Consider the following 26740-nt stretch of genomic DNA (forward strand, 5'->3'; position numbering starts at 1 on the left):
GGATGTTCGTTGGGGATTTAACATGGCGGCGGCAGTGGCCGCGGTGGCGGCGGCGCAAGAGAGCTGAGGGCGGTGTGTGGGTTTGGAATTCCCGGTCAAGCAGCTAGGCCGCGAGCGACTGCAGCGCCGAGCCGGTAGGATCAACGGTCTGGCCAGGGGATTGGGGAGGGCCGGGCGACGGCGGTGGGAGAGCGTTCACGCAAGTAGGGGGCGGGGCCGGTGGGGTCAAAGTTCATTCGAAGAGGGAAGGGTCGCCTCGGAGAGGTCAGGGGTCAGTGCTGCTGGGGACCGTGGTGTAGAGGAGATCCGGAGGTCAAACTAGCGAAGGGGGGCGTGGCAAAGGGGACCACAAAGTTCGAAATTTGAAGTGGGGCCCGTTCGAGGGGGTCGGGGCGAGTGTCAGAAAATGGGGATCAAAATTAATAGTTTGAAGGAAGGGTGGGCTTCCTAGAGTCGGAGATCGCAACCGTGAGGGCGGTGGGTTTGGAGGTTTACCCACAGCAGCCAGCGGAGCAGATGCATGAGATTTGGGGGTGAGGGGAGCACCTTTTGAAGGGATCAGATGTGGGGCGTGTCCAAAGGGGGCAAAGGTCCCAATCTGACAGATGTTATACCTAAGGGGTCAATAGTTAAAACCCTAGCGGGAGGCTTTGCTCCGGAGGAGGGGAGGGATGCCCGAGAGAGATCAAGGGTGCTTCCTGTCCCGGCAAAGGGGAGCCCCCTCCCACAAATAGTGAAAATAATGGCAAACACTCATAAATCACTATGTGTCAGGTCATTTCAATGCTTTACATATATTTAATCTTCATTGCAACCTTATGCGGTTGGCCCAGGATCATCTAATGAGTAAGTTGTGGGGTTGGGATTCAGACTCGAGTTCTGGTCCCAGAGACGTACTATGCTCTACTGCCCCTCAAATAATCACAATTCTGACTAATATTTAATGAGGGCTAACGTTGCACTCAGTGCTCTCGTTTCATTATACCACAAGTTTGTGAAGTGGGTACTGGGTAAACCCACTTTCACAGACAGGAAAACTGAGGCTCAGGTCCATCTGCAGAGTAACACGGGCAGTTTCCAAGCTGGGTCTGATGGATTCCCGAGCTTCTAACCCACAGTTGTTACACTGTAGACTGGAAGATCTGTTCCTGGAAGCAGGGGCCTGGGCAAGGCCGAGCCACTCCCTGGACTGGAATGGATTGTCTTTGGGCTCCATGGAAGGGTGTGATCTGGGAAGAGAAGTTCTCATGGACCCATGGGAGTAGGGTGTTTGTGGGTGGCCCAGAGTCCAAGTGAGTCTGATGGGCTTCTGACTGAGAAAGGGGTCCCTGAGTGGGATCCAGTACAAAGCCCAGTGTTCTCTGTACTTAAGACCCCAGTCTCTCCTGGTGGTCCCAGATCGCTCCCACCTCATTTCCTACAGCTCTCCTTGTCCCTTCTCAAGCTCCAGCCCCACCGGCCTGTTTGCTGTTCTTCAAGTCTGCAGGCATATGCCACCCTCTAGGTCTTTGACCTCCCCGTTGCCTCTGCCTGGAATCCTCTCCCTGGCCCCAGCCCCGTACTCACGGTCACCCACGTGCAGCACTTCTAGCATCACCTGCCTCTCCCTGTCCCTCACACACTCTTTATCTCCCTATCTGGTTTTCTCCCCAGGCCCTTGTGCTTACCTTGTTTGTCAGGGCACCATGTGTTGTCTGCCTCCCCCCACCCCAAGAATGTGGGCCCCATATGGCAGGAATTTCTCCATGTTATTTCTTCCCCGAATCCCCCCTGGAGCACTGTGGGGCCAGTGGAGGGTGTTTGGTGGTTGAATGTTGGACACTGGGCTGGGCGCTGAGACTCCAGCAGCAGACAAGACAAGGAACCGCCAGGCCTCCAGGGGCTCTTGGTGTCCCTTGGTGGGAGCAGACTGGAACCAGACCCCCAGCCAGTGATCCACAGCTACATATGGACCCCTAGGGTGCCCGGCCTGGGGGTGGGGAGGGCCCGGGGAGCCGGGGCTGAGGGGTAGCTGCCCATATCGGTGGGGCAGCGCTAGGGACTGGTTCAGACCCAGCTCCGTCACTCCCGGGCCGTGTGACCATGGGCCAGTTGCTTTACTTCCTGGGCCTCCATTTCTTCCTCTGCAAAATGGATATGACAGTGACCACCTCATGGGATGGCCGGGAGGGCGCAAAGCAGAAAGCACGTGACCCCAGACCTGGCCCCCACTCTGTGCTATGTTGGCATTAGTCCTGCTGCCTGGGGAAGACCTCAGAGATGGAGGAGGGCCCCTCTCCACCTGCCTCTTGGCTCTCCCAGGCAGCTGCGCCACCCCCTTTTGCCTCTGGCAGGGTCACCGGGTGGGCACACTGCCAGGCAGTTCTGTGAGGCCGGCCCAGCCTCTCCTCATGGTGCCAGCTTGCTCAGCATCCCGGGCTTGGCGCAGATAAGGACAGCTAGGGCTTTGCCGTCGGAGACCTGAACTCAGGTCCCTGCCCTGTCCCCAGCTGTGGGACCTCAGGCAAGTGCTTCCTTACTTGCCACTTTTGATCCTTAGGATACATTTTAGATGGGGGGGGGGGGCGGGCGGAGTAAAGCCTTCAATGAACAGAATCCCCCCACGCCTCCAGCATCTGGCCCCGGGATGGGACTCAGGGGGTGGATGGTGTTCAAGGCCCCGCTCCCTGCCTGCTTGCCCCGGTGCTGGATTTGGATTTGGTGTGTCTGTCTCTCTGCAGGTCTTCCTACCGTTACGACCTTTGAATTCATTCACAGATGATAGAGCCACAGCTCTCAGTCCTGGCTCCCCGCTGCTGTCAAAACTTTCAAAACTGCTCCAGCCCAGGCCCGCTAGGGAGCTTCTGACTTGGTTGGGGGTGGGGCGGGCCTCAGTACATGGTTCGTGGTTCTCGGGGCCAGCCAGGCGGGACCACCACTGTTCTACAGTTTGACGGCTGATGGAAGTGGTGTCTTGGGAGACGACTTGCTCTTTTCCACTCAGCATTCGAGTTTGCATTTCTCTCTGCGAGGACGTGCGTGTAGCTCTAGGATTCGATGTCTCTGCTGTGAGTATGTCTTCTTGTGCTTGTGCCACCTAGGACTTACCTGGTCACCCGTTGGTGGACATTGGGGTGGTTTCCCATTGGGACACTGTGACAAGGCCACATTGAACATTCTAGAGCGTGTCTCCTTGTATACTGTGGCCAGAGTCTGTCTTGGGCATGTGGCTCACTGTGGACATGCCAGGCCTTCCAGATTGTTCTCCTAGGCAGTGGTACCAGTCTGCTGTCCCACAAGGCTCCAGGGCTCCCCTCACTCCATGTCCTGCTTTGGGGCAAATCCGTAGGCCTTGCTGAAGTGGTCTACTCAGCCACGAGATGGTGGGCTTATGGCCCCTCCGGACTGGCTGGAAACAACTGGGAAGATGGTTCACGTGTTGGGCTTGGCGGGGACCTGACACCCACAGAGCCCCCACACCCAGGCTTTTGCCCTCGAGGACATGCAGGACAGTGACCACAGCTTTGACCCAGCTTTCCTCGGGAGGCATCTCTCAGGGCTGACAGTGGGTAAGGAAACTGTACTGACTTGAACCATGTACCGAGGCCCGTCCCACCCCTGACCAAGTCAGAAGCTCCCCGGTGGGCCTGGGCTTGAACCTCCTTAGGAAGGGGGCAGGAAGGAGGTGGAATGTGGAAAGGGAGGGGTCCCATGGGTGACCCACACAGCCCCAGCCCTGCCTGCATGGATTTTAGTATACAAAGGCGACAGACCCCTCCTGAGACAATGACAGCCCAGCAGTGAGCCAGGCCCAAGAAAAGGAAGTGGAAAGAATAGAGCAGGTAGTGGGTATGGGAAGTGCAAAGATCCTGAGGTCCAATTGAGCTTGGGATGGTCAAGTACTATCAAGGAGGCCAGTGTGGCAGAGTAGGCAGCGAGGTCGGGAAGGTGGGGAAGACGTGGCAGATAGGCCAAAGGCTGACAGGCTGAGGTGAGGAGCGCGGATTGCGTTCTATGTATAATGGGGAGTCACTGGAAGGCTTTCAGCAACATCTAGTTTCCCTTTCATAAGGATCACCCATGGTGCCATGTGGGGAGCGGATCGTGGGGGCGGCAGCAGGGAGACCCACAGGGAGGCTGCTCTAACGGTCCGAGCAGGAGACGAAGGTGGATAGGATGAGGGGGGCAGTGACGGAAGACGGATCTGTGTGCTGCCAAGATTGTGAGGTCTTAACTGATAGATTTCTTTTTTAAGATTTTATTGTTTTTATTTGAGAGAGAGCATGCACGCGTGTACATGAGGGTGAGGGGCAGAGGGAGAGAGAGCATCTCAAGCAGGCTCCATGCCCAGTGCAGAGCCCAGCAATGGGGCTCGACCTCACAACCCTGAGATCATGACCTGAGCCACAATCAGGAGTGGGATGCTTAACCAGCTGAGCCACCCAGGTGCCCCAGCTTTACCCATATTAACCCATTTGATCTCCACAACAATCTACAAGGTGGGTACTGTTGTTATCCCCATTTCAGAGATGAGAAAACTGAGACCCACAGAGGTATGTGACGCGTCTAAGGTTACACAGCAGGCAAGTAGGAGAGTAGGACTTAAACTCCAGGCTTTCGGACTCTAGGGTCACTGGCTGTGGTGGCTGCCCCCCAGTGATTTAGAAATGGTTTGGATAAGACAAGGCCACTTCCTGTCCAGTTGGTTCTGACCCAGGCTCCTCTTTTAGACGGAAGCTCCTTGGAGGTCTGGTCAACCTGGGGTGTTTCTGGGCACTGGGTCCCTCCCTCCCTCAGCGCCCCCCCACAACCCCTTCACTTTCTTCTCCACAGCCTCACCCCTCCTTGTCCGGCTGGCTCACAGTAAACCAGACTTCCTGGCCAGACGCCGGTCAGGGTGTCCCCAGCAGCTGTTTGTCCCATCACCCGAGCCAGGAGGCCACAGATGCTGCCAGCAGGAAGCAGCCTCCTTCCAAGTCACAGCCGGGGAAATGGGACCCTTCCCGCCCCCGCCACCCTTTCCGGGGCTGGGGCTTGTTTTCTGCCAGATGCCTGGGCCCAGAGGAAGGTGTTCGGGGGGGGGGGGGGCAAGGAGGGTCAGAGGGGAGCTTTCCCAGGTCCCAGGGGGAGTCGGTGATGGCAGATGTGACGGAAGCCACCACTCACAGCAGCCTGTCTCCTGGGGCCCTCTGGTCCTGCCCTGCCTTTCCCCGGGTGCCTCGGCCATCCTCAGGGGCAGTAGTAACTTCTCTGCAGGGGCCACGCAGTCCTCTCATGTCCCCAACCCGCTAGCTGGGGTCCATGGGGAAGAGCCAGAGCCTCCATGGGCCTCACATTCCTCACCTGTTAAATGGGCCGTCCGGAGGATCTTAGATCGTGCGGGGAAGAGCTCCCCGAGTCGCCTGGCACACAGTAAAGCTTGTGGTAACAATTTAATAATTCAACAATTTTAACAATTTCCGTTTTCTTGTGCCATATCCCCTCTGGGCTGCAACCTCCCCTTCGCCAGCTCCCAGCCTCTAGTGATACTGTACTCACCCGCGGCTCACGGCCCGCCAGGCGCGGGCTGTATGCCCCGTGAGCATCAGCTCGGCGGCTCTGCCCAGAGACCCTGAGGAGGAGGTGTTATTAACCTCATTTCTCTTTCCCAGCATTTTCATTTCAGGAAGGCACATTTTTGCCCTGGGCGCGTGCATTACCTAGTCCCCTAAATAATAATTGCGCACAGCATAGAAGGGTAGTATCCAGCGACAAAGACATCCCTTCCCCAAGACAGCCGTTGTTCCTGGCCTCTCTTCTCTGTTTGTCCCCACGCTCTGCCCCCTTTTGTTTCTACCCAGATGGAGCCCGACTTCCCATGTTTGCACTTGGCCTTTGCTGGCCACGTAAGTTTCTCCCAGCGGGGAAGTGGAGCATCTTCGTGTTGTGGAAAGCCCCCTGGGCTTCCTTTCCCCGGAGCTGGCCATCTGTGGGATTTGTACTTGCCCCAAGAAGGGGAAACCAGGGAATGGGCTGGAAGCCCCTCAGCAAATAAGGGCAGATCCAGGCCTGGGACCCAGGCCCGCGGGGCTCCAGTCTGGGGTTCCTAACCTGTGTAACACCGTGGAGGCCGCGCGCTGGGCTCTGGGGCCAGCTGTGTGGCTCCAGACCAGTCACGTCACTGCTCTGTGCTCTGGTGTCCTCGTCCACGGGATGGAGATGCTAACGGTGCCTCCTCAGGGTGGTTTTGAGGCCATATGGCATCGTCTTCAGGCAAAATGCATAGTAAGTGCTGACGCTCTTTGCCTCATTCTGTGTGATCGCTTTTAACAGGCCGCCTCCTTTGAGCTAACTGATCGGACCCTCCCAGCACCCCAGAATGTAGGTGTTACTATGACTCCTCTTTCGTGGGGGGGAGGTGGGGGGGCGCGGGGATTGCGACCGTGGGAGACTTGCCTGGGGTCACTCCCTCTGCCATTCCCAAACTAGCCTGAGGAATTAGAAGGCTCTCCCCATTGTCTTCCTTCTGGGCTTTGGTGGGGAGCACCTGACAGGTGGGGGCGTCAGGCCAGGGTCCGGGGACAGAGCGCTCCCTCTCAGGCCCTCCCTGCCCCCAACCCCAGGTGGCCTGCCCCGCCCTGGAAACTCCTGATAAAGGGGAATTGTGCTCCCAGCGGGCTTCCCCAGGCTGGTTTCAGCCACTCCCACAGGATGGGAAGCACTCTCCTCCCGCTCCCCTCCTGCCCTCCCCTCTTCTCTCCTCACTCCCCTCTCTGTCCTGTCCTCGTGGGGAACGAGAGAAAGTAGGACATGCAGGACATTCGGGAAGGCAGGGCTGTTCAGCATATCTCCCCCCGGGTGGACCCCCAGGCACTTCTGCCTCCTCTATCCCTAGAGTCCCCTCCTCTGCGGCCCACCAGGGCCTCCGCAGCCTGGTCCTTCCGAGAATCTTCCATGGCGGCCTGCCCCCCACCCCATGATCTGACTCTGAGATGCCCTGTTGTGTATATATGGTTGTGTACATTGATGATCCTTCTACTTTTAAACCTTTAAAAGTGTAACGTGCCTCCGGAAATGGGCCTAAGTGCACATATCGGTTTAACATCAGTGTGCGATGAACAAACACCTCGCCACGCTTAGGGGAAGAGCGAACACTGCGCCCTGGGAGCCGCATCCCCCCCTCCCCCGACACCATCTTGATCTCGGCCCCAGTAGTGATCACGACCCTGACCTTGGGGGTCACTGTGTCCCTGCCTTTCTGGAGAGTCCCTGCCAGGCGTGCATCCCTGAATTACTGAATGCCACCTTCCCTGCTTTCGAACTTCACAGAAATGGCTGCCTTCTTTCATCCCTGGTCTGTGGGGTCCAGCCACGTGGCCGAGTGTGTCCGTAGTCTGTCCCCCCTCATTGCTGTGTACTCTTCTCGTGTGAAAACAACCCAGAACTGTTCTGTCTCCTGCTGTGTGGGTGTCAGTGTCCTTGAACGTCCGCCCCGGGGCGTGCATGGAAACATTTCTCCAGGGAAGCTGGGGCGGGGGGTGCAGGGTGGCCCTTTGTGAGCTCTATCAGGCAGGAGACCGAGACCCTGCTCCCAGACCCACACGCAGACAGGTAAAATGAGCCGGACTCCCAAGCCCCCATTTCCCCCAGCTGCCAGTGACCCTTCCTATTAACAGGCACCATCCATCCTCTCGATGGGGCCAGCAGTCCCGTGGCATCCTGACTCCTCTTGTCCTCTTCCTTCGCGCAGCCACCGTGTCAGGAAAGCCACCTGCTCTACCTGCAGAGCTCCTCCCGTGGCAGCCACTGCTTAAGCCAGCCTCCTGTCTGTCCCGCCTGGACTGCCTCCCCCTTCACCCCTTCCCCCGTTGCCTCCCCCCCCCACCCCCGCCCGCAGTCTGTCCTCACATGAAGCCAGAGGGAGCTGGGGTCAGTTCGCATCGCTGCCCTGCTGGGACGCTCCTGTCGCTTCATCTCCCTCAGGGACGGGTCATGCGATCCTGGCGGAGCTTTCCTTCCAGCTTCCCCTCCTCTCCTGCCATGCTGTTCTTGGAACATTCCAGGCTGGGGCCTGCCTCAGGGCCTTTGGCTCAGGCTCCCTGGTCTGGGACTGGTCACTCTCCCTTTTCCACCTTCCCCAGGCTTGATTTTCTTTGTGGCTCTTACCATTGCTACTTACATTACATTACGATTCGTGGGTCAGTTGGCTTCTTGTCATCCCTGCCCCTCCTAACTTGGCTTCATGGGGTGGTGGGTAGGGGGGAACCCTTACTGTGTCCCTTGCTATAACCTCCGCTTGATCTGTATGCTCCGGAGTGGCCCAGTAAGTGCTGGCAGACTGAACGTGATGGGGAGGGGGCGTGAATGAGCCGGTGTCGCTGCTGCAGTGCATGGTGGGGACCTGCCCCGAGTGAGGAGGAATGCCACTGGAAGGGTGAGCCCAAGCTGGCTGAGGGAGGGGAGGGGGCAGCACAGCACAGGGGCCTCTGCGGAACTGAAGGGTTGCTAGCATTGCCCTCGACTCTGTGGTTCTGCGGTCTGGATTTGAACACAGACAGCCGCTCGGGGCCTCTCCACGTCTTGCTTGTCCTTCTCTAGAATCGAGGCCACCCGGTGTTCTAGGGCACCTCTGAAGCTCTGCTCCTAACATACTTACACCAGGGCCTGCAGTATAAACATGAACGTGATTGTTTCCGTTCTTCTCCTGCACACACTCCGGAGTGGCTGGCCCTTCGTGGCCTCTGGGGACACAGCAGTTGTTGGGTAAACAGATCCAGTTGCTACCCATTTGGTGTGTGTCTCCTGGACTCTCGGCCTTCTGGGGGCATCCCTGCTCCGAGGAAGGGGAAGACCTGAAATGAACTCGGGTCTGGGGAGTGATTAGTCCTCAGGCTGATTAGTAGGAAAAACTAATGGAAGGTTTGTACCTTGCCAGGCCCAGTGCCCCACTTAGTGCTCCCCTGCATCTGCCCACCCGGGATCCCAGAAGGGGGCTCTGAGCATTCAGTCCATTCCACAGACGGGGAACGGTGGCACTCGTGCTGAGTGGTGAGTGCTAGCCTGCCCAATGGGAGCAGATCTGGCCAGATCTCCTCAGGGTGCCATTTGCATTTCGCTGGTGGCCGGTTGGTCACTGTCATGTGGAGCAGCTCTTCCCCTGTCTCTTGGAACATCCGGAGCTCCTCCCGAAGATGAAGATGAGAGCTCGTTCAAGTCACTTGCCTATTTCCCATCAGGCTGTCTGCATTTTTACTTGTTACTTCTTCGAGTTAAATCCTAGGTTCTGCGTGAGAGCCTCTGTTTCGAAGTTGCTGTCATTCTTCCTGTCTGCTGCTCGTCTTTTCAGTTCCTTTATGGTGGCTTTTGATGAACAGAAGCACTTAATTTTAATGTGGTCAAATATATCACTCATAACCTGTAGAGGTTTATAATTCTGCCTCTCACCTTTCTTTGTTCTAGAATTGTGTGTGTGTGTGTGTGTGTGTGTGTGTGTGTGTGTGTGTGTGGTGTGAGGTAGGCATCCAATTTCATATTTGTCACCTGGATCCCCAGTCATCCAAGGACCATGTACTGAAAACAGGCTGACTTTTCTCCGTGGCCACCCTTATCATAGATCCCGTGTCTGTGTAAGTGGGTCTGGTGCTAGATGCCCCGTCCGTTTCTCTTTCTCTTTGGGCGTGTTCCGCGTACTACCACCCCGCTCTCGCTTCTGTCCTTGATAAGAAGCTTTGATCTTGGGGAGAGCAAGCACTCCTGCTTGTTCTTCTGCCCGAGTGTCCTGGCCGTTCTTGGCTCTTTCAGTTCTGCTTCAACATTAGACGTGCATCTCGTCACGCGCATGGACGCAACGCTGAGTCTCCCGGTCGATGGACATGGTCCATCTCTCCATTTATATGTCTCCTCTGATGTCTCAGGAGAGTGCCACACTTTTCCAACATCCTCCTTGCCCACTTCTTGGTGGCTTAGTGACTATTCTGAGGTAGTTTGTGACATGGCGCGGGGGAAGTCTGTGCCCTATCCTCTCACGAGGCGCCTTGCACCCTGGGTTGCCTTTGCCGGGTGAGGCTCACATGAGGGGCAGGAGCCCCCCGCCCTCCCCCCCCCAACTCTGCTTCCTCCCTGGCACCATTCCTAGTCCCTGGCAGAGGGTGGGCAGGGTGCCCGGAGAGGAGGTTGTAATTTTCCTGAATGATTTCAAGGGCTAATTAAAGGTTTTCCTTGACTAATCAGCTTACAGTTTAATTATCGGGGAACAGGCTCAGGGCTGCGGGAAGCATCTCTGGTGGGGTCTCCCCACAGCGTGGCAGGGAGGAGCCACGGCCAGGCCCTACCCTGTGGGGGTGGCAGGACCTGGGGATCCCCTGGCACTTTCCAGTGGGCCAGCTGGTGTTCTCCATCCCTGTGAAAGAAGAAGGGTGGAGGGCAGCATGTGTGGCCGGAGTCAGTGCATGCGGGGTGGGGGCCCCTTCTCTGCTTGAAATCCTCCCGTGTTCCCCACTGCCTGGGGAGAGGGCCCAAACCTGGTCCCTCCCCTGCTGGACCTGGCCCTGCCCCGGTCTGTTTGTACTTTAGCCTCACTGACCTTTAAGTGCTCTCCTCTCGTGTTTGCATCTTGATCTAAGGGTCCGCTCCTCTGGGAAACCTTCTTGCGTCACCCCTGCCCACCGGAGCAGGTGGTAAGCTCTGCGGGCTCCTTGTGGGCTGTCAGGGTCACTCACTCCACCACTGATAAGCACTCAGTGGAGGGGACCCCTGGACAGGGCCCTGTGGTCCAGCATTTGAGGTGGAGAGGACCCAAGAGGAGAAGGGGTTCAGGACTGGCACTTGGAGGAAAAGGCTGGGAGTGGGGATTCAGGACTGGGAGACCTCAGCCAGCTGATGCCTTCGCAGAGGAGGCTTCCCCCTGGACCAGACACAGGATGGGCTCCTGGGAGTTTGGGAAGGGGGAGGGGACCCAGAGATGGCTGTGCCAGGCCCAGGCTTCATTCCTTGGATTCCTCAGCAGGCCCCAGACTCCTGGTGGCCCAAGATGGGGGAGGGTAGGCAGGCAGAAGGGCCCCTGCCCCTCCCCGTGGGGGGGACCACCATACAGAACCCCAAGCCTAGACCATTTGAAGCCCAGTCTCTGGCTGTGGGGCCTGAGCATTGATTGGGGGTTTTGGGTCTTTTGGGTTTTTTTTTAAGCTTCCTGTGTGACTAGCTGGGATGAGAGCCCCTGGCCTCCAAAACCAGCATATGCGTTCACTTTCACCACGTTTGGGGTACTTTTTGAGGCTTCTGACATAGTGTGACTGAGCCACATCACCCCCACAAGCACACGGTGGCATTGCAGACAAGGCAGCTGGGGCCCAGAAGCTTGCAGGGGCCGCGCAGCCTATGCCGCTGTCCTGTCTGCCGCCCCTGGGTCCTCCAGGTTCCCAGTGGGCTGCCTTCTCTGTCTCCCTCCTCTCCTCCTCTCTCTCTCCATGTCTCTGCCTTTGGTCTCTCTCCCTTTTTCCCCTGCCCTCAACTTCTGCTTCTCTCCTGCTCCCCCCGCCCCTGCCCCACTTCCCCTGTTAGCCAGGATCCCGCTGTAGCCACAGAAGGGGATGGTTCCCACAGGCCCCAGGACGGGGGGGGGGGGGGGGGGAGGTGGGAAGGATGCCGGTGTCACCTTGTCAGCCTCTCTTGCTTCTCCTGGCACCTGGAGTGGGGGCGGGGGCACACCTCCCGCTGACATTTGGGGGCACAGGGGCCAGCTTTGCGACCTCGAGGGAGGACTGTCCACGCAGACCCTGACATGACAGATCCTGTGACCCAAGATCTTTCTTTGGGCCCAAAAGTCTGCTGGTGTCATCTGTGACCGGTCACCATCTCAGGCTCCGGTGGGACGGCCAAGGGTTTAATCCTGGCGGAGGTGCACGCTGAGATGTGAATATTGCATTGCTAGAGCTGATACTGTGGGAATGAGGGGGAGTGAGGCCGGGGCTCCTGGTCGTCCCCGCTTGCCGGGCTCACTGACCTCCTCTCCCACACCCGCTCGGTACAAAGGCTGCCCACCAGGGCCTCTCCAGCTCTGACAGAGCGCCTTCTCTGACCTCGGGCTAGGCCTGGGGCCCCACATTTCTCAGCATTGGTTCCCACAGGTTCCTTCCACCTCCTGGGGTCTCTGAAAGGAATGAGTGAGTTAGTGGCGTGTGTGACGCTCAGCACAGTGCTGCCATCATTATGTCATTATGGTCACCTTGACCATGATCACTGTTCATTATTAGAGGCAGGACCCGTGTTCGGATTCAGTAACCAAGGTTCACCCTGTGAGTGATCCATAACTCTTTGCTGTTAGAATTAGGTCACATTTCCTTTCGCAAAATGTTGAAATCATTTGTATAAATGGAAGTGTTCATTAATGCTTGGGAGAATAGTCTCATGCCTTCCCCACGTCTGTGTCCCCGTCCCCATCCCCATCGCTGTCCCCAGTGTCCCACAGTCAGCACCGATGACCAGGCTTTTTCATCTGTAACCCAAGCCCCACCTCCCTGATTATTTCAGAACAATTCCCATACATCTTGTACTTGAGCCATGAATTTTTCAAATTTTTCTTCTCTAAGAGATTAAAGTCCAAGAAAAACCCCACAATACTATTGTCACGGGAACAAAAGAGCTAGTGATTCTTTAAGATCCTCACGTTTCCCCAGTTGTCTTATCATCCTTTTCCAGCGTGTTTGTTTGATTTGGAATCCAGACAAGGTCTGTGCCGGGTGTTCCCATAAGTCTTCTGTAGGATTTCTTGTGTCTGTTTTTCCGTGTGCTTGCTGTTCGCCTTGTGTATCTGCCAAAGACGCTCAGACTTTGTCCCCTTGACTTTTCCATGGTCGGGATCCAGGCCGTGAATCCTTGTGGTGTCATTCAACTTGTTCCTCTGTCCCCCGTGTTTCCTATAAACAGGGACTCGGGTCTGGAAGCTCGATCATATTCAGGTGCTGTTTCTTTTACGAGTGGTGCTGTGTGTATGAACCTCAGGTCAACATTAGCATCTGGGTCACTTTTGAAATAAATGTAGGCGGTGCCTGGCTGGCTCTGTCGGTAGAGCATGCGACTCTTGCTCTTGGGGTTGTGAGTTCGAGCCCCATGTGGGGTGTCGAGATCACTGAAGAAAATAAATAAAATGTAAAATAAGATAAATAAATAAATTAATAAATAATAGTAATAAATAAAGTAAATTCCATTAAATTTTAAAAACTCAGTAGATGGGGAAAAATGCTTCCCTTGCTTGCAGTCATACCGGTACCAGACTGAGCAGCGGGGGGCCTGAGGACCGAGGGCTGGGAACTGCGGGGGCGCCCGGGAGGCACGGGTGGAGTGTCAGCCTCCAGCTTCCAAGAACCGTCTGTCGGAGGAGTACATGGCTTTGGGCTCCTGCTTTGCTGGGATCGTGGGCCCTCAGCCACGAGCCCCTTCTGCCCCCCAGCCACCCCATCCTTGACTCCAGCCGCTTCAGCTGGCCTGGTGGTTATCCTGCAGGACAGAGCTGCTCTCCTAAACCGGCTGTGTCTTTGACCAGCAGAGCTGCCCTGGGGAGCTTTCCCCTGCCCCACCCACTTCCCCCTCCAGACAGTGATGGGGGCAGCACCTCCCTTGGAGGGCTGTGGTCAGGACTCCAGCAGACGGAGAGCGGACAGAAAAGGGCGTGATGAGTGGCGCACGCTGTTCCTCCACATTTAGCACAGGCCTCTTTTGACCTCAGCTCCACCACTTTCCCCTCCTAGCCTCCCTCCTGGCCACGCTGGCCGCTTGCACATTCTGGCACATGTCAGGCTTGCTTCAGTCCTTGGGCCTTCGCGGCGGCCCTTCCCTCTGCCCTGATCTTGCTTCCCTGGCTCGCCCCGCGGCTTCCTCACGGCCCTCTGGTCTGACTCCAGCATCATGCCCCTCCAGGCCCTTCCAGTGCTCTCTGTCCTCTCCCTCTGGTTGCACACCCTTCTGTTGATTTGTGTATTGTCTCATTTCCCCCACGGGAATGTCAGCTCTGAGAAGGAGCCACTGTCTCCTTTACTGATCTGTCCCTGGTGCCTAAAACTGTGCCTGGCACACAGCAAGTGCAGAATACAGTCCTGGAGCGCGTGGACAAGCGAGACAGGAACATGGTTAAGTGAGCAGACTTGGGCCCAGGTCCGACCTACCACAGACTCCTGGCTCCAATACACACTGTGTGACCTGGGGTTGGCACCTGCCCTCGCTGAGCCTTGGTCTCCTCCCCGGCCACATGGGGGTGTTCACAGCCCCCTGCTCGCTGCCTTGTTTGGTGCCAGCACGGTGCCCGCACAGAACGCTTTGTAGCTAGTCTCGCCACCAACCTGTGTCTCCAGCGTCCGGCCCAGCCGAGCCAGCCAGGGGCTGCCCCTACTGTGGGGATACTTTAAATCTTAAATAACTCCTTCCACTCTGTGTGGTGGGCTGCTGGGGCCCCAGGGCAGGTCGGGGCAGGGACACCATGGATGGGTATGTTCCTGTGGCCTGACAGGCTCCTTGAGGAGTGTGGTTCCCACAGGACACAAGAGCGCCCAGGATGTGGAGAGGCATGGGGCTGTGGCCACGTCGGAGGGCTCCAGGGCTGCCTGCTTCCAGGCCTCCATCTCCCTGGTAGGAGACAGGCCGAGAGCTGCAAGCGGCCAAAGAGGACTGCTGTTCTGATGGTGGTAGCAGTTCGTGGCTCTCGGCTGTGCGTGTGTGTGCGTGCATGTGTGCATGCATGTGTGTGCATGTGTGCTGAGAGATAGGGCTCAAAAGAGAGAGAGACTGAAGGTACACGCGTGTAGAGACAAAGCTCCCAGCTGTCGGAAATGCTGCCCCTGGTGTTTGCTACAAGTGTCAAGTAGGACACACGTGGAGAATATATGTAACTCCCCGTTGAATTTCATGAATTTGAAATTTCATGAATTCATGAATTAAATTTCATGATTATCACGATCAAGTGTACACCCATCTAATAACCACCCAGATCAAGAAGACAGGCATCACCAGCACCTCAAAAGGCCCCTACTTCATGTGCTCTTTCCAGCTTTGGCAAATAAATTCAGCGCCCCCTTTTTTCCTTTTAATTGTCGCCTCTATTTTGGTGACTCATGAGAGATGTCCAGTTCCCCCAGGGGGACAGAGAGTCACCTGACGGACCCCACCTTAGAGGCTTTGACCAGCTGCGGAGCCCTCCTTATGCACTCTGCCCAGCTGTGGGAGAAGACACTCCTGCCCTGGTTAGAGCCCGCGGTGCCCATCTGCAGGTGTGCGCGCCTCCCCCCTGCCCCCGCCCTCGCACTTCCCTAAACCAGCTCCCACGTTGCTCAGCTTTTGATGGTACCAGACCACGAGCACTTGGCTGTCACTCACTCTGTTTTTCTCTCAAGGTTTCTCCAGATGGATAACGGAGACTGAAGTCCCATGCCCATAGGAATGTTCCCCAGTGTGGGTCAGAACCACATCCACCCAACAGCCAGATGAAAGCAGCCCAGCCCTGGTGGGGCATCAGGAGGGAACTCTCTGGGGTTGAAACTGCCGCCTCACGTGACAGTGGGCATTTTCTGTCTGATATAGGGCACTGCTGGCTTTCCCGGTCGCCAAAAGAGATTCGGTCACAGGCCCTTGACACATAAGGGGTCCTCCCCTGAGCACCTGTAAGGGATAAAGGGGGCTCTGGTATCATCCTGGGTCTGCCTGTCCCTCCATGTGGGAATGGATGGGGGCTGGGGGCCGGGTGATCTCTTTCTGGCCTGCGCCCTGGACCCCTCTGCTTCCCCTCTTAGCCAGGCTCGTCCAGCCTTTCATGGAGAGGCCCTCCGAGATGGAGAGTACTTGCAAAGGCTCTGTATGCGGAGGCTGGGTCTGCTTCCCGGCTCTGCCACCTACTAGCTGGGTGACCTTTGGCATGTGGTGGCTTCCCGCTGTGGGCCTCAGTTTCCCCACGATAAATGGGATTGTATAAAAGTTATTTCATTCACGTAGAGCACTTAAAAAGAGAGAGTGGCACTTAGAAACCTCATCATGAGTGCTAGCTGTGGGTATTATCCTCTGCCTCCAGCTCTGTCCTGGCGAAGGGCTGGTGACCTGCCATGCTCTTCCCTCATGGAACTTGCAGTCCAGTGACGGAGACAGACAGACACAGCACCGGTGGTGACAGCCCAGAGCAACTTCAGGGGGACCACAAACCACTGTCACGGCTGTGGTGGAGGAAGTCCAGAGGACTGGGCCTAAGAAATAAGGGAAGCCTTCCTGGAAGAGGAGACAGCTGAGCCGAGGGCAGAAAGGAGCAAGAGTTAGCGTGTGGAATAGTGTTCCAGGGAGAGTGAATAGAGTGTTCAAAGGCCAAAAGGTGGGAAAGGGTCTGGTGTATTTCATAAATTACTACTATTTTAAGTGAAACTTCTTATTTCGAGGTAACTGTAGATTTGCTGGCAGTTTTAAGAAATAACACAGAGAACACCCCTGTTTCCCCCATGGCAACATCTTGCAAAACTCTAGTTAGTATGAGACCACAACTAGGATAACGACATTGATATAGTCAAGAGACAGAACATTCCATCACAAGGATCCCTCCCAATGCCTTTTTATAGCCACGTCCCCTCCCTGGCATGTCCCTGACTCCTGGCAACCACTCCCCGTTTTCATAATCCTGCATTTCGAGAATATGAGGTGTTATGGAACAGTTTTCACAACCATAATGTGAAGAACTATAACAATAAGGAGAATTTAAGATATAAAATGAAGCATAAAAAGTTTAACATTTTTTAAAAAATGGTATTAAGTGGAGGCTTTTTTTTTTTTTTTTTTTAAACTCAGTAGCTTCATTCTCTGGAGATTTCATCCAGGTCATTGCCCGATTCAGTAGTTCAGTCCTTTTCTTGCTGAGTAGTATTCTGTGGTATGGACGTACCACAGTCTAACCATTCACCAGTTGAAGGACATCTGGGCTAGTTCCCTCTGGGGGGCGATGCAGATAAAGCCACCGTAAACAGTTGCTTACAGGTGTTTGTGCGAATACAGCTTTTTGTTTCTCTGAGACGAATAACCAGAAACGCAGTTGCTGGTGTAGAGAAATTGCCAGACCGTTCAGCTCTACCATTTTTCATCCCCCGCAGCAGCATGCAGATGAGCCAGTTTCCCTGCACCATCACCAGCATTTGGTGTTGCCACTGTTTTTTATTTTAAGCTGTTCGACTGGGTGTGTAATGATAACTTATCGTGGCTTTAACTTCCGCGTTTCTCATGGCCCGTGGTGCCTCCCATCCTTTCACGGGCCCATCTGCCATCTGGGCATCATCTTCGGTGAAATGCCTCCTCATGTCTTCTGCCTGTTTTCTACCTGGATTTTTAGGGGTTTTTACTATGGAATTTTAAGAGTTCCTTCTCTCTTCCAGATACTAGTCCTTTGTCAGATAAGTTTGCAAATATCGTTTCCCCAATCCATAGCGCCTTTCCCCGCCCCCTTCTCGTGGACTTCTACAGAGCAAAAAAATTTCAATTTCGATGAGGCCTGCATTACTAATTTTTCCTTTTATGGATCTTTTGGTATCAAGTCGAACAACTCTGTGCCTAGCCTTAGACCTGGATGGTTGGTTTGGTTGGTTGCTTTCAGAAGATTTTTTAGTTCTGGGACGCCTGGGTGGCTCAGTTGGTTAAGCAGCTGCCTTCGGCTCGGGTCATGATCCCAGCGTCCTGGGATCGAGTCCCGCATCGGGCTCCTTGCTCGGCAGGGAGCCTGCTTCTCCCTCTGCCTCTGCCTACCACTCTGTCTGCCTGTGCTCGCTCGCTCTCTCTCTAACAAATAAATAAATTTAAAAAAAAAAGAAGATTTTTTAGTTCTATATTTGAGTCTGTGCTCCCATCATAAGTTCATATTGCTACAAAGTGTGTGGTTTAAGATCAGGGTCTCTTTGGGGGCATGTGGATATCCATGGTTCCAGCGCTCTGGAAAACGCTCGTTCCTCCATCCAGTTGCTGATACCTTTTTTTTCTTTTTTCTTTTTTTTTTTGGCCAAAAGTAAGTTACCACAATGAGATACCACTTCATACCTACCAGTATGGATGTTCCCCCAAAAAGGGAGAATCACAGATATTGCTGGCGGCCTCCTGCATCGTGGGCGGACACCTAAACCGGTGAAGCCGCCGTGGAAAACAGGCTGGTAGTTGTTCAAATGGTTCAATACAGAACTACCCGATTACCTAGCAGTCCTCCTCCCGGGTGTACCTCCAGATGCATTGAAAGCAGAGACCTGGACAGACCCTCGTACCGGCGTTCGTGTTGCGTTACTCACTAGCTAAGAGGTGGAAGGAACCCAGCGTCTGTCAACAGATGGGATGTGACAGACATGGTGGAGCATCATTCAGCCCCAGAAATGAATGGGCTTTTGAAAAAACGCTACAATATGGGGTGGACCTTGACAACGTTACGCCTGGTGAAGTAAGCCAGACAGAGGAGAGATGTTTGTAAGCCCTCACTTATGTGAGATAGCTAGAATAGGGAAGTGCACAGAGTCGGGAGATCAGAGGTTGGGGCGGGGGGAGGGGGTTGCTGGGAGCAGGAGGGAATGGGGAGCCATTGTTCAGTGGCTGCAGGGTTTTTGTCGGGGATGCTGAAAAAGTCCCCTGTGTAGACGGTGATGTGCACGACCCCGCGGCTGTCTTTAATGCCGCTGAATTAGGCACTTTACCAATGGTCAAGATGATAAATATCCTGTATGTTTTAAGAAAGAAGAAAAATCAGTGTTTTTAAAACCAGCGTGTATATCTGTGGGGGTCTGTGGGCTCTCTCTTCTGCTCATTGACCCGCGTGTTTATCCACACTGTGTCATTACTGTAGCTGGGGCGGGGTGGGCAGGTGGGGGGGGGCAGGTGACACCTCCACCTTCTTCTGTTCCTGAACCGAGCTGTTCTAGGGCCCGAGGCCCTGTCATTTTTGGAGTTCCTCGCAGGCTCCCTCGTGTGGCAGGTGGTGCCGTAGGTTTACCCGGTTTCAGGGTCACCCCCGGCACCTGCCTCGTCCTCAGCCCCCGTATCTGATTCATCAACAAGTGTTGCTTTTCTTGGCAGACAGAGCTCTGGTCTGTCCCCCACCCCCCTCTCCGTCCCGCCGTCCCGGCCGCCTTCATCATTTTCTGGGAGCAGTGCTGCCTCCTGTCACTTGTCCCTGCACCCACTCAAGCCACCTTGATCTGGTCCTCTGCGGACAGGACAGCCAGAATTGTATTTCCAAGTGCAGGCCTGTCCTCGGCCTCTTGGCTGGCTCCTGGCCCTCTCTGGCCTGGATCCCCCGCACCCTCGTCCCTCCAACCAGCCCTTCTCTGCTGGGATTTCACATTTCATTGGTGGGATCCTCCAGGCAGGGACAGAGCTGCACCCCCTGCCCTGGGGGCATTTGGTGGCCGAGCATTGGAGTTTCTTTGGACAGTATGGGTGGGGTGTAGTAGGAGAAGGTTGTATGCCGCAGCCACCAAGGACCCAGGGAAGGGAAGGTGAAGGAATGAACCCGGAGAGGCAGGGAGAACTTGGGGAGTGGGGGTCCCTGGAGAGGAGATGGCTTTAGCTGTGCGGGCCCTGGTAGGGTTTCAGCAGGAGAGGGACATCAGTTGGATTTTACAAAGGTCTCCCTGGCCCCTAGAGGGAACTCGGCTTTGTGGAGACACTTGGCAGGCAAGGACGGCCTGGGCAGGGAGGCCAAGGGGCTGGGGCGGGGGGGCAGGCAGCCCTCACTTGGGCAGCTTGGCAGTCACGATCCTGGCCCCAGCAAGGCCACTTCTGGGCCCGTGGCCCATGGCCGCACTGGCCCACCCGTGAGGTGACATCTGCGCCCAGGTGTCATGGCCGTGCCATTTGTGAGAGCACAAGGCCGGAAACCACCTAGCTGGCCCTGTGGGAACCGGCTCCAGGCACAGTCGCCCCTCCACGCCGCTGCTCGAGCAGCACCACAAGCGCTTTCAGAGACAGAGTAGGCTTGGAAGATCACTAAGACGTAGATACTTTTTTCTTTGTCTTTAGCATTGTAATTTTAAACTGTTCGCATGCACGTTGAGTATAAAGCATGAATGTGCAGTATGACTGGTTACTCTAGAGAGAAAACCCACGCAGCCGCCTCCCCCCAGGTGAAGAAGCAGGGGGTGCCAACCCCCCCAAGCCCCCCCCCCAAGGCCTCCCCTGACTCTGGAGGCCCCACTGCCTGGCACTTCCCCTTGGTCTTGCCAGCTCTGTGCGCAGCCCCAAACAGTGTGTTTCATTTCGTCTAGCCTTGAGCTTTTTCTTTTTTTTTTTTTAAAGATTTATTTACTGACAGAGAGAGAGAGAGAGAGATCACAAGTAGGCAGAGAGACAGGCAGAGAGAGAAGGGAAGCAGGCTCCCTGCTGAGCAGAGAGCCCGATGTGGGACTTGATCCCAGAACCCTGAGATCATGACCTGAGCCGAAGGCAGAGGCTTAACCCACTGAGCCACCCAGGCGCCCCGCCTTGAGCTTTTTCTAAACAAAGTCACAAGACGTATCCTTTCACGTTTTCCTGCTTCCGTTTTGGTTTCATTCACCTGTAGCTGTGGGTCGTCTGTTCTCACTGTCGTGCACCATTCGGGGGAGCCAGGAGATCCCTGATCATCGTTGGTCCACCTCGGACCAGCACTTGGCTTGTTTCCAGTCTCTCTGGCTGATTCAGCCCGAGTTGCAGAAACGTCCCCATGCATGTCCCCGAGGCAAGCAGGCTGGATCTTTCCGCTCCATACCCAGGGGGGCGCTTTTCTAGGTTCGAGGGAGTGTGCCTGGGAGAGCATTCCCGAGGTCCCCAGTGTGTGTCCTCCCCTCCACTGGAGGCTGCTAGGCTCCTCCCGGGGCAGGGGTGCGGGGGAGCCAAGGACTGTTTTGGAGAAAAGCGAGGTCAGAATAGTGTGCGTGGTGTGCTGCCATTTATGTACTTAGAAGAGGTGTGCAAGCGTGTGTGTGCACACGCACCCATGCACACGCACATGTAGGCTCTCTCGGAAAGGAAAGAGGGGAGAGATGGAGCCCAGATGTGGCAGCTTGTTAATAGTTGAGAAGCCAAGTGACCAGCTTTACATGGGTTTATTGGTTTAGTCTTGGTTTGGGGGTATGTTTACAAAGTTTCGTAACTGTCTGTTCCGGTGTGAGATGATCCTAGGGCAAGCTCTCCTCCCTCCCGAAGCCTGGCCCCCAGGAGCACCCCTCACTTGTTTCCACTGCGACTTCTGGGGAAAGGGTACTTCCTCCTCCCCCCCCTCCCCCATCCCTCCCCTTGGGACTTGGTTTCCCTTGGCTCAAAACTGCCCAATCCTGACTGCCTCCTGAGCCAGAGCCCAAACCTGCCTGTCCGGTTTGGGAAGGTCTGGGGGCCCACCCACTTGGCTCCCGTGCTGGTGGTTGCCTGACCAGCGCTCCCCCACCTCCCCAGAGGAGGGAGTGGCCTGGGATCTAGGACTTCGGGGGTCTCCTAGACCTGCCCTGCTGTAGCCGCTGGCCCAGCCTAGGCCTGGCTGGGAGCCCCTGGTTGGATGGGCAGGTGGAAGGCAGAAGGAGGATTTCCGGGACCTTGGAGCTGGGGCTCCCGGGTCCCAGTGATAAAGTCCTCAGGGAGTTGGCTGCAGTGGGAGTGGTCTCAGTGGACGTGCCAGAGCCAGGGAGGGGGAAGGACACCTGCCTGCCTGGGCCACTTGCTGCTTCTCACGGACTCACCATCGACTGGGCACCTGTCCTGGGCCGCCTGTGAGAACTTGAGAACCTGGTCCCTGCCGCTCACAGGAGTTCTGTCTAGTTTGCTCACCGCTGAACTATCAGGGCCTCCTAGCGGGCTCGCCTGGCAAGTGCTAGGAGCTCAGGAAATATGTGACCGAACAGGGGAGCCGGACATCAGGAGGGCTCAGCCCTGGGATGGAGTCTAGAGGAGGTACCAGACCCAGCCTGGTGTCAGGGAGGGCTTTCTGGAGGAGAGGGTGCCTGAGGCAGGCCCTGAAGGGTGACTGGTGATGAACCAGGCAGCCCCACCTCCCTGCCCCCCAAGTCCCCTGTCAGGGGCAAGACAGACAGATAAGTACAACCCAGGGAGCCCTGACCTGGGCCCGGGGAAGACTTTCCCGAGGAAGTAAGATCTGGAGGGGGAGGGAGGTGTGAGGCAAAGGGGCAGCGGGGTGTGCACACCCCTTCTAGATGACTCCTGTCTGAGCATCTTTTTCCTCTGTCTGGAATGGGGGTTCTGGGTAGGCTAGCCTCATGCTCAGAGCAGCTGCCTGGGAAGCCTGGTGCCAGACCCCCCCCCCCCCGCAGGGTGCCTTGGGCAAGTCTCTCGACCTCTCTGGGCCTCAGTTTCCCCCATTGTAAAGTGAGCCTGTTAAAACACCTGTCCCTTAAGGGCCCTGCTGGGGGGAAATGGCTTAAAGCGTGTCAGTGCTAAGAGCAGGGCCTGGCCCGGGGAAAGTTCTCTGCGGAGTTGGGCCCCTCACTTTCAGGTTAGTGGCATCCTGGCCTGGCTGGCAAGATAGAGCCAGCCCTCCCACCTTTCTTCCTCCCCGTTTCCACCATTCACCAGTCCCACTTTCACATCTGGAGATGGCTCTGTCTGGGGTGCACTGTGACCTGCCCCGTGTCTAATGAGAGAGTGAGATGGAGTGGGGAGAGGCCCCCTTCATGCACCCTCTTGGGGTTCTGGCTGGAATTACCGGGTGGGGGACCAATCCGGCAAGCTCTGGCTCTCCAACCACCCAGCCTCATCAGAGAGCCCCCCCAACCCCCTCCCTCTGTCCAGCCCCCCCAGCCCCAACTGTCATTTCAAACCTGGCCGCCCTGCCAGCCACTCTCAGCCACTCAGCCCCATGTGGTGTGGCCCCTGCTGTCCTGGCTCCTGGTGCCAAGTCTGGCCCTGGGGGTGCATGGGTGCTGGCGGGAGACGGACCCTGTTAGAGCAAGGGCTGAGGTTCGTGTCCCCTGCTTCTGTGTCCCTGCCCAGCCCTTCCCTCTGCCAGGGAGTGGTGGCCCGGTGGCCCAGGCTTTCCGGGCTCAGCCCCTCCTTCCCTCTGTTCCGCCCTCCGCCCTCGCCCTCCATGGACTGGAGCCACAGGCAACCCAACTCCTGCCAGGGCAGGGCCAAGGCACCACCCACAGTCAGGGAGGCCAGAGTGTGGGGCCAGCGAGCTCCCCTAGGTGGGTGGCTCACATCCAGGGCCAGGGGAGCCCCTTGCTCCCCATTCCTGCCCTGCCAGCTGGAAGCCTGTCTGTCCACTGCCCTCTCCCACTGACAGTGGCCCCAGGTCCAGGGAGGAGGATGGCGGAGGTGAGCTGACCCTGGCCTCGGCGGGGCGGAGGGGGGAGGAGGGAAGGAGAGGGGAGGACTGCCCGTGGGAGGGTGTCAGCCTATGCTCGGGGACCACCCCTTTCTTGGTCAGGGCCAGGGGCGATGTCGCTGTGTTTCCGTGTGTTCCCAGGCAGGTGTTTCGTCTGCTGGCACTTACCACGTGCCTCTGCCCAGGTCCCTGAGTGCCTCCGGGGGAGCTCAGTCCTGGGGTCTGGTTCTAAGAGGGGTGACTCGGAGGGGCTGTGCCTTACTGGGTCACCCTGGATGACCCAGGAGTTGGTGGTGGGCGTGCCGAGGTCTGTTGTGGGGTCTCCTTTCCTCCTATGTGTGGATCTAGGGTGTGTGGGTCTCGTGGTCTAACACTGTGGCTGGGGAAGTGTACCTGGGTGTGTGTGTGAGGTCCTTTCCAGGCACGTCGAGCGGTTAGGGAGCGTCTGGGGTTGGCTGTATGCACACACGGGCCTGCGTTCTGAGCTGGTGGCTGGTGTGTATCATGTGTATTGCTGGTGTGTGTTGCGGGTCTCTTTCAGGAGTCCGCGCATCAGGGGTGTGTGTGTGGGTCTTTACACCATTTGTGGAGGGGGTCCTGGGTCCACGGCTTCTTCAGGGACCCAGCTGTGGGCCACCTGATTGTCCTGGCCTTTCTGTTGGGAGAGGTTCCTCTGAGCCAGGCCCCTCTTTCTGACTGCTTCCCTGGCATTCTCGCACTGAGGCCACAAGGCTCCAGTGGGCTCTGCTGGGGCTGGTATTCCAGAGGCGGGACCTAGGGCTCGGTGTGGGATGTCCTTTTCTGGGCCAAGGCTGCTGTGTGGCTTCGGTGGCTTCTCATGCTTCAGAATTGAGGACTCCTCCGTGTGTGTGTGCGTGTGTGTGTGTCTGTGTCTGTGTGTCTGTGTGTGTCTGTGTGTGGAGCAGGGAGTTGCATGGCGGAGGAGGGCTGTGCCTCTTTCCTGTTACCCCCCACCTTCCTGCCCTGCTTTGGGAAGAATGAATGGAGTCTGATCTGATTTTCCTGGTCCCTGGGGGCTCGCCCACACTCTCAGGTTTGTTGTGGCATCCATCCCTACCCTGGGCACCTCTGGGGGGTGACGGACGCCAACATTGCCCTTTGTGTCTGTGTCCTGTTGGGCCTGGCCGGGTGGGGAGGAGGCACCTGAGCCCGGGGCTGCTGGACTTGCCACCCAGCCTCCCTCGGGACTCGGAGCACCAGCCTGGCTGGCTCCAGGAAATACCTTTTCTTCATTTAGCCACACTATCTGAGCTGCGCCCCACCCCGTGTTGGGCAGGGCTGGGGACACAGGGTGGCTGGGATGGCCCCGGGCGCTACCCTCTCGGGGGCTCCTAGACAGCACAGCCCGTTCTGCTCTAATTGAAGCCCTGAGAAAGTAAGACAGCAAAGACCGTAAGGCTGGACCCTTGCACTGGACAGGAGAGAAGTGTGCGCAGTACCCTCTTCCGTTTATCTGTTCCTGCCCCTGTGCATTCAGCAGCAGCAGCAGCAATGGCCATGGTAGTGCCAGCAGAGTAACCTGTAGCGAGACCCGCTTGGTGGTGGCACATCTCTGCTGAGTACTTGCCCTGGCAGGGTCTGTGCAAAGGCCCGGTGCAGAGAGATGGTGCGCATCTGGCCAGAACATGAAGAGCAGGGCTGCTCCTCACGCCCCAGACCGTCGATGCCAGCTGCTTCCCAAGGCCAGGGTGACCCGTGGATCTGTGTCATCCCATGGGATTTCACACGGTACGGGGACCAGTGGATTTCCGGCAGCATCTCTTGCCACGTGACTTGCCCCTTGCCTGTAGCCACAATGGGCTGCCACGTCCTCACATTTCCAGCCGAGGCAGTGTGGCTGGAGTGGGCCTCCCCGGGGTGGGGTGGACCCAGGAATAGGATCAATGGGGGGCACCTCTTGTGGCATTTGGAGCATAGGCCAGCTTATTCACAAAGAGCCAGATTTGGTCTCTCAGGACTGGGACTGGTTCCTGTTTAGGCATGAAGGTCCGACTTTCAGGCAGTGTGGGACGGGCGCTGGGGATGCCTGTCTGCCCTCACCCCCACCTCGCTTGCCTGTTCCTCCTCAGGGTCCAGACTGCTCGCTTGGCCGTGGCATCGTTTATTTGTGCCACAAACACTTGCTGAGTGTCTGCTGCTCTAGATGCCAAGGATACAGCAAGGAAGACAAGGGCTCCAGCTATCAGGGAGCCTTTGCTAGAGGCCAGGGAGGAGAGGGGACCGATGGTCCTCATTTATTTGATGTCAGATGGTAATAAAGGCCACAGAAAAGTATAAAGTGGGGGTGCAGATTTTGTCAGGATCCACGAAAGACCTCTCTAATGTGGTTTTATTTCTTAGAGATTTTTATTTATTTATTTGGGAGAGAGAGTGCGCACGCACAGAGGGAGAAGGAGAAGCAGACTCCCCGCTGTGCAGGGAGCCTGATGCGGGGCTTGATCCCAGGACCCCAAGATCATGACCCAAGCCAAAGGCAGACACTTAACCTACTAAGCCACCCAGGTGCCCCTCTAGGAAGGTTTTATTTGCACAAAGACCCAAATATCAGGAAGGAGTGAGCCACGCAGCTCTGGGCAGAGGGAGTAGTAGGTGCAAAGGTCCTGAGGCTGGAACAAGCTTGAGGTGTCCACGACTAAAATGTAGGAGGCCAGTGCAGGTGTAGTGAAGTGAGAGGAGGGGTGGGGTCCCGAGGATGGCGGAGTGCAGCTGGGCAGGGCCGTGGTAGGGCACAGTGGGGAACTTTATCCCAGTCCGAAGCCCTGGAAGAACTGTTTGTTTAGTGTTGCTTCTGGTTCTCTCCTAACCAAGGCAGCCTTGTTCTGGTCATTGACAGTAGAGTTGTCTCTGCCCTCGTTCTTGTCCCATGAACTTCTGGGGTCCTTCGTCTGGAGCACAGGCCTTGGCTGGAGGTGGGGCTGCCGGCAAACCGGGGGTGGAGGGGGCAGCGACAAGGCCTTCTCTGCAGCTCAGCACGGGCACTTTGGTGACCTGGTGCTGGGCAGCCCCGGGCAGGAATTCCCCTCTCTGGGCCCTGTTGTTCTGGTTTGGGAAACAGGAAGGAAGAGGACTCTCCCCACCAACCCAGTCACCTAAGAATGGTCGGGAGGGCTCAGGGTGGCCTGGTTTGCACGTCTGGCCTGACGCTGGGCTGGAGTTGGCACCGAAGCACACACACACCCCCTGCACCCCACGCCGGCGCTGAGCCACTGACTTTGTGGGAAGCGTGAGGCACACTTATCACTGCGGGACGCATCAGGGGATATGAAGGGCCAGGAGAGGGTAGACGGAACGAGCCAGGCACTGGGGGTGCGGTGATGGGCAAGACCGGACCCAGCGCCCGCCCCCGTGGCGCTCTTGCTGCGGCTAGTATGGAAGATGGTGTCAGTTGTCAGCAAGTCCTGTCACCTCGACCGTTCCAGCATGCCCAGAGCCTGCCCGCTTCTCCCTCCAGAGCCCCCACGTGGT

General features: G+C 56.7%; 1 protein-coding gene across 3 annotated transcripts in view; it reads left to right on the forward strand.

Moving 5' to 3' along the window:
- PAK4 (p21 (RAC1) activated kinase 4) overlaps positions 1-26740 on the forward strand; it is a 42587-nt gene continuing 15847 nt past the window's right edge. The window contains exon 1 of one of the 3 annotated variants that reach the window (XM_080827688.1): positions 1-134. The gene's annotated coding sequence lies outside the window, so the exon portion shown is untranslated. Of the gene's footprint in view, positions 135-23067; positions 23245-26740 lie in introns of those variants that run through there. The other 2 variants (XM_080827692.1, XM_080827689.1) reach the window with 2 other exon arrangements.

Source organism: Martes martes, assembly GCF_963455335.1.
Source record: "Martes martes genome assembly, chromosome: 17".
Classification (NCBI taxonomy): domain Eukaryota; kingdom Metazoa; phylum Chordata; class Mammalia; order Carnivora; family Mustelidae; genus Martes; species Martes martes.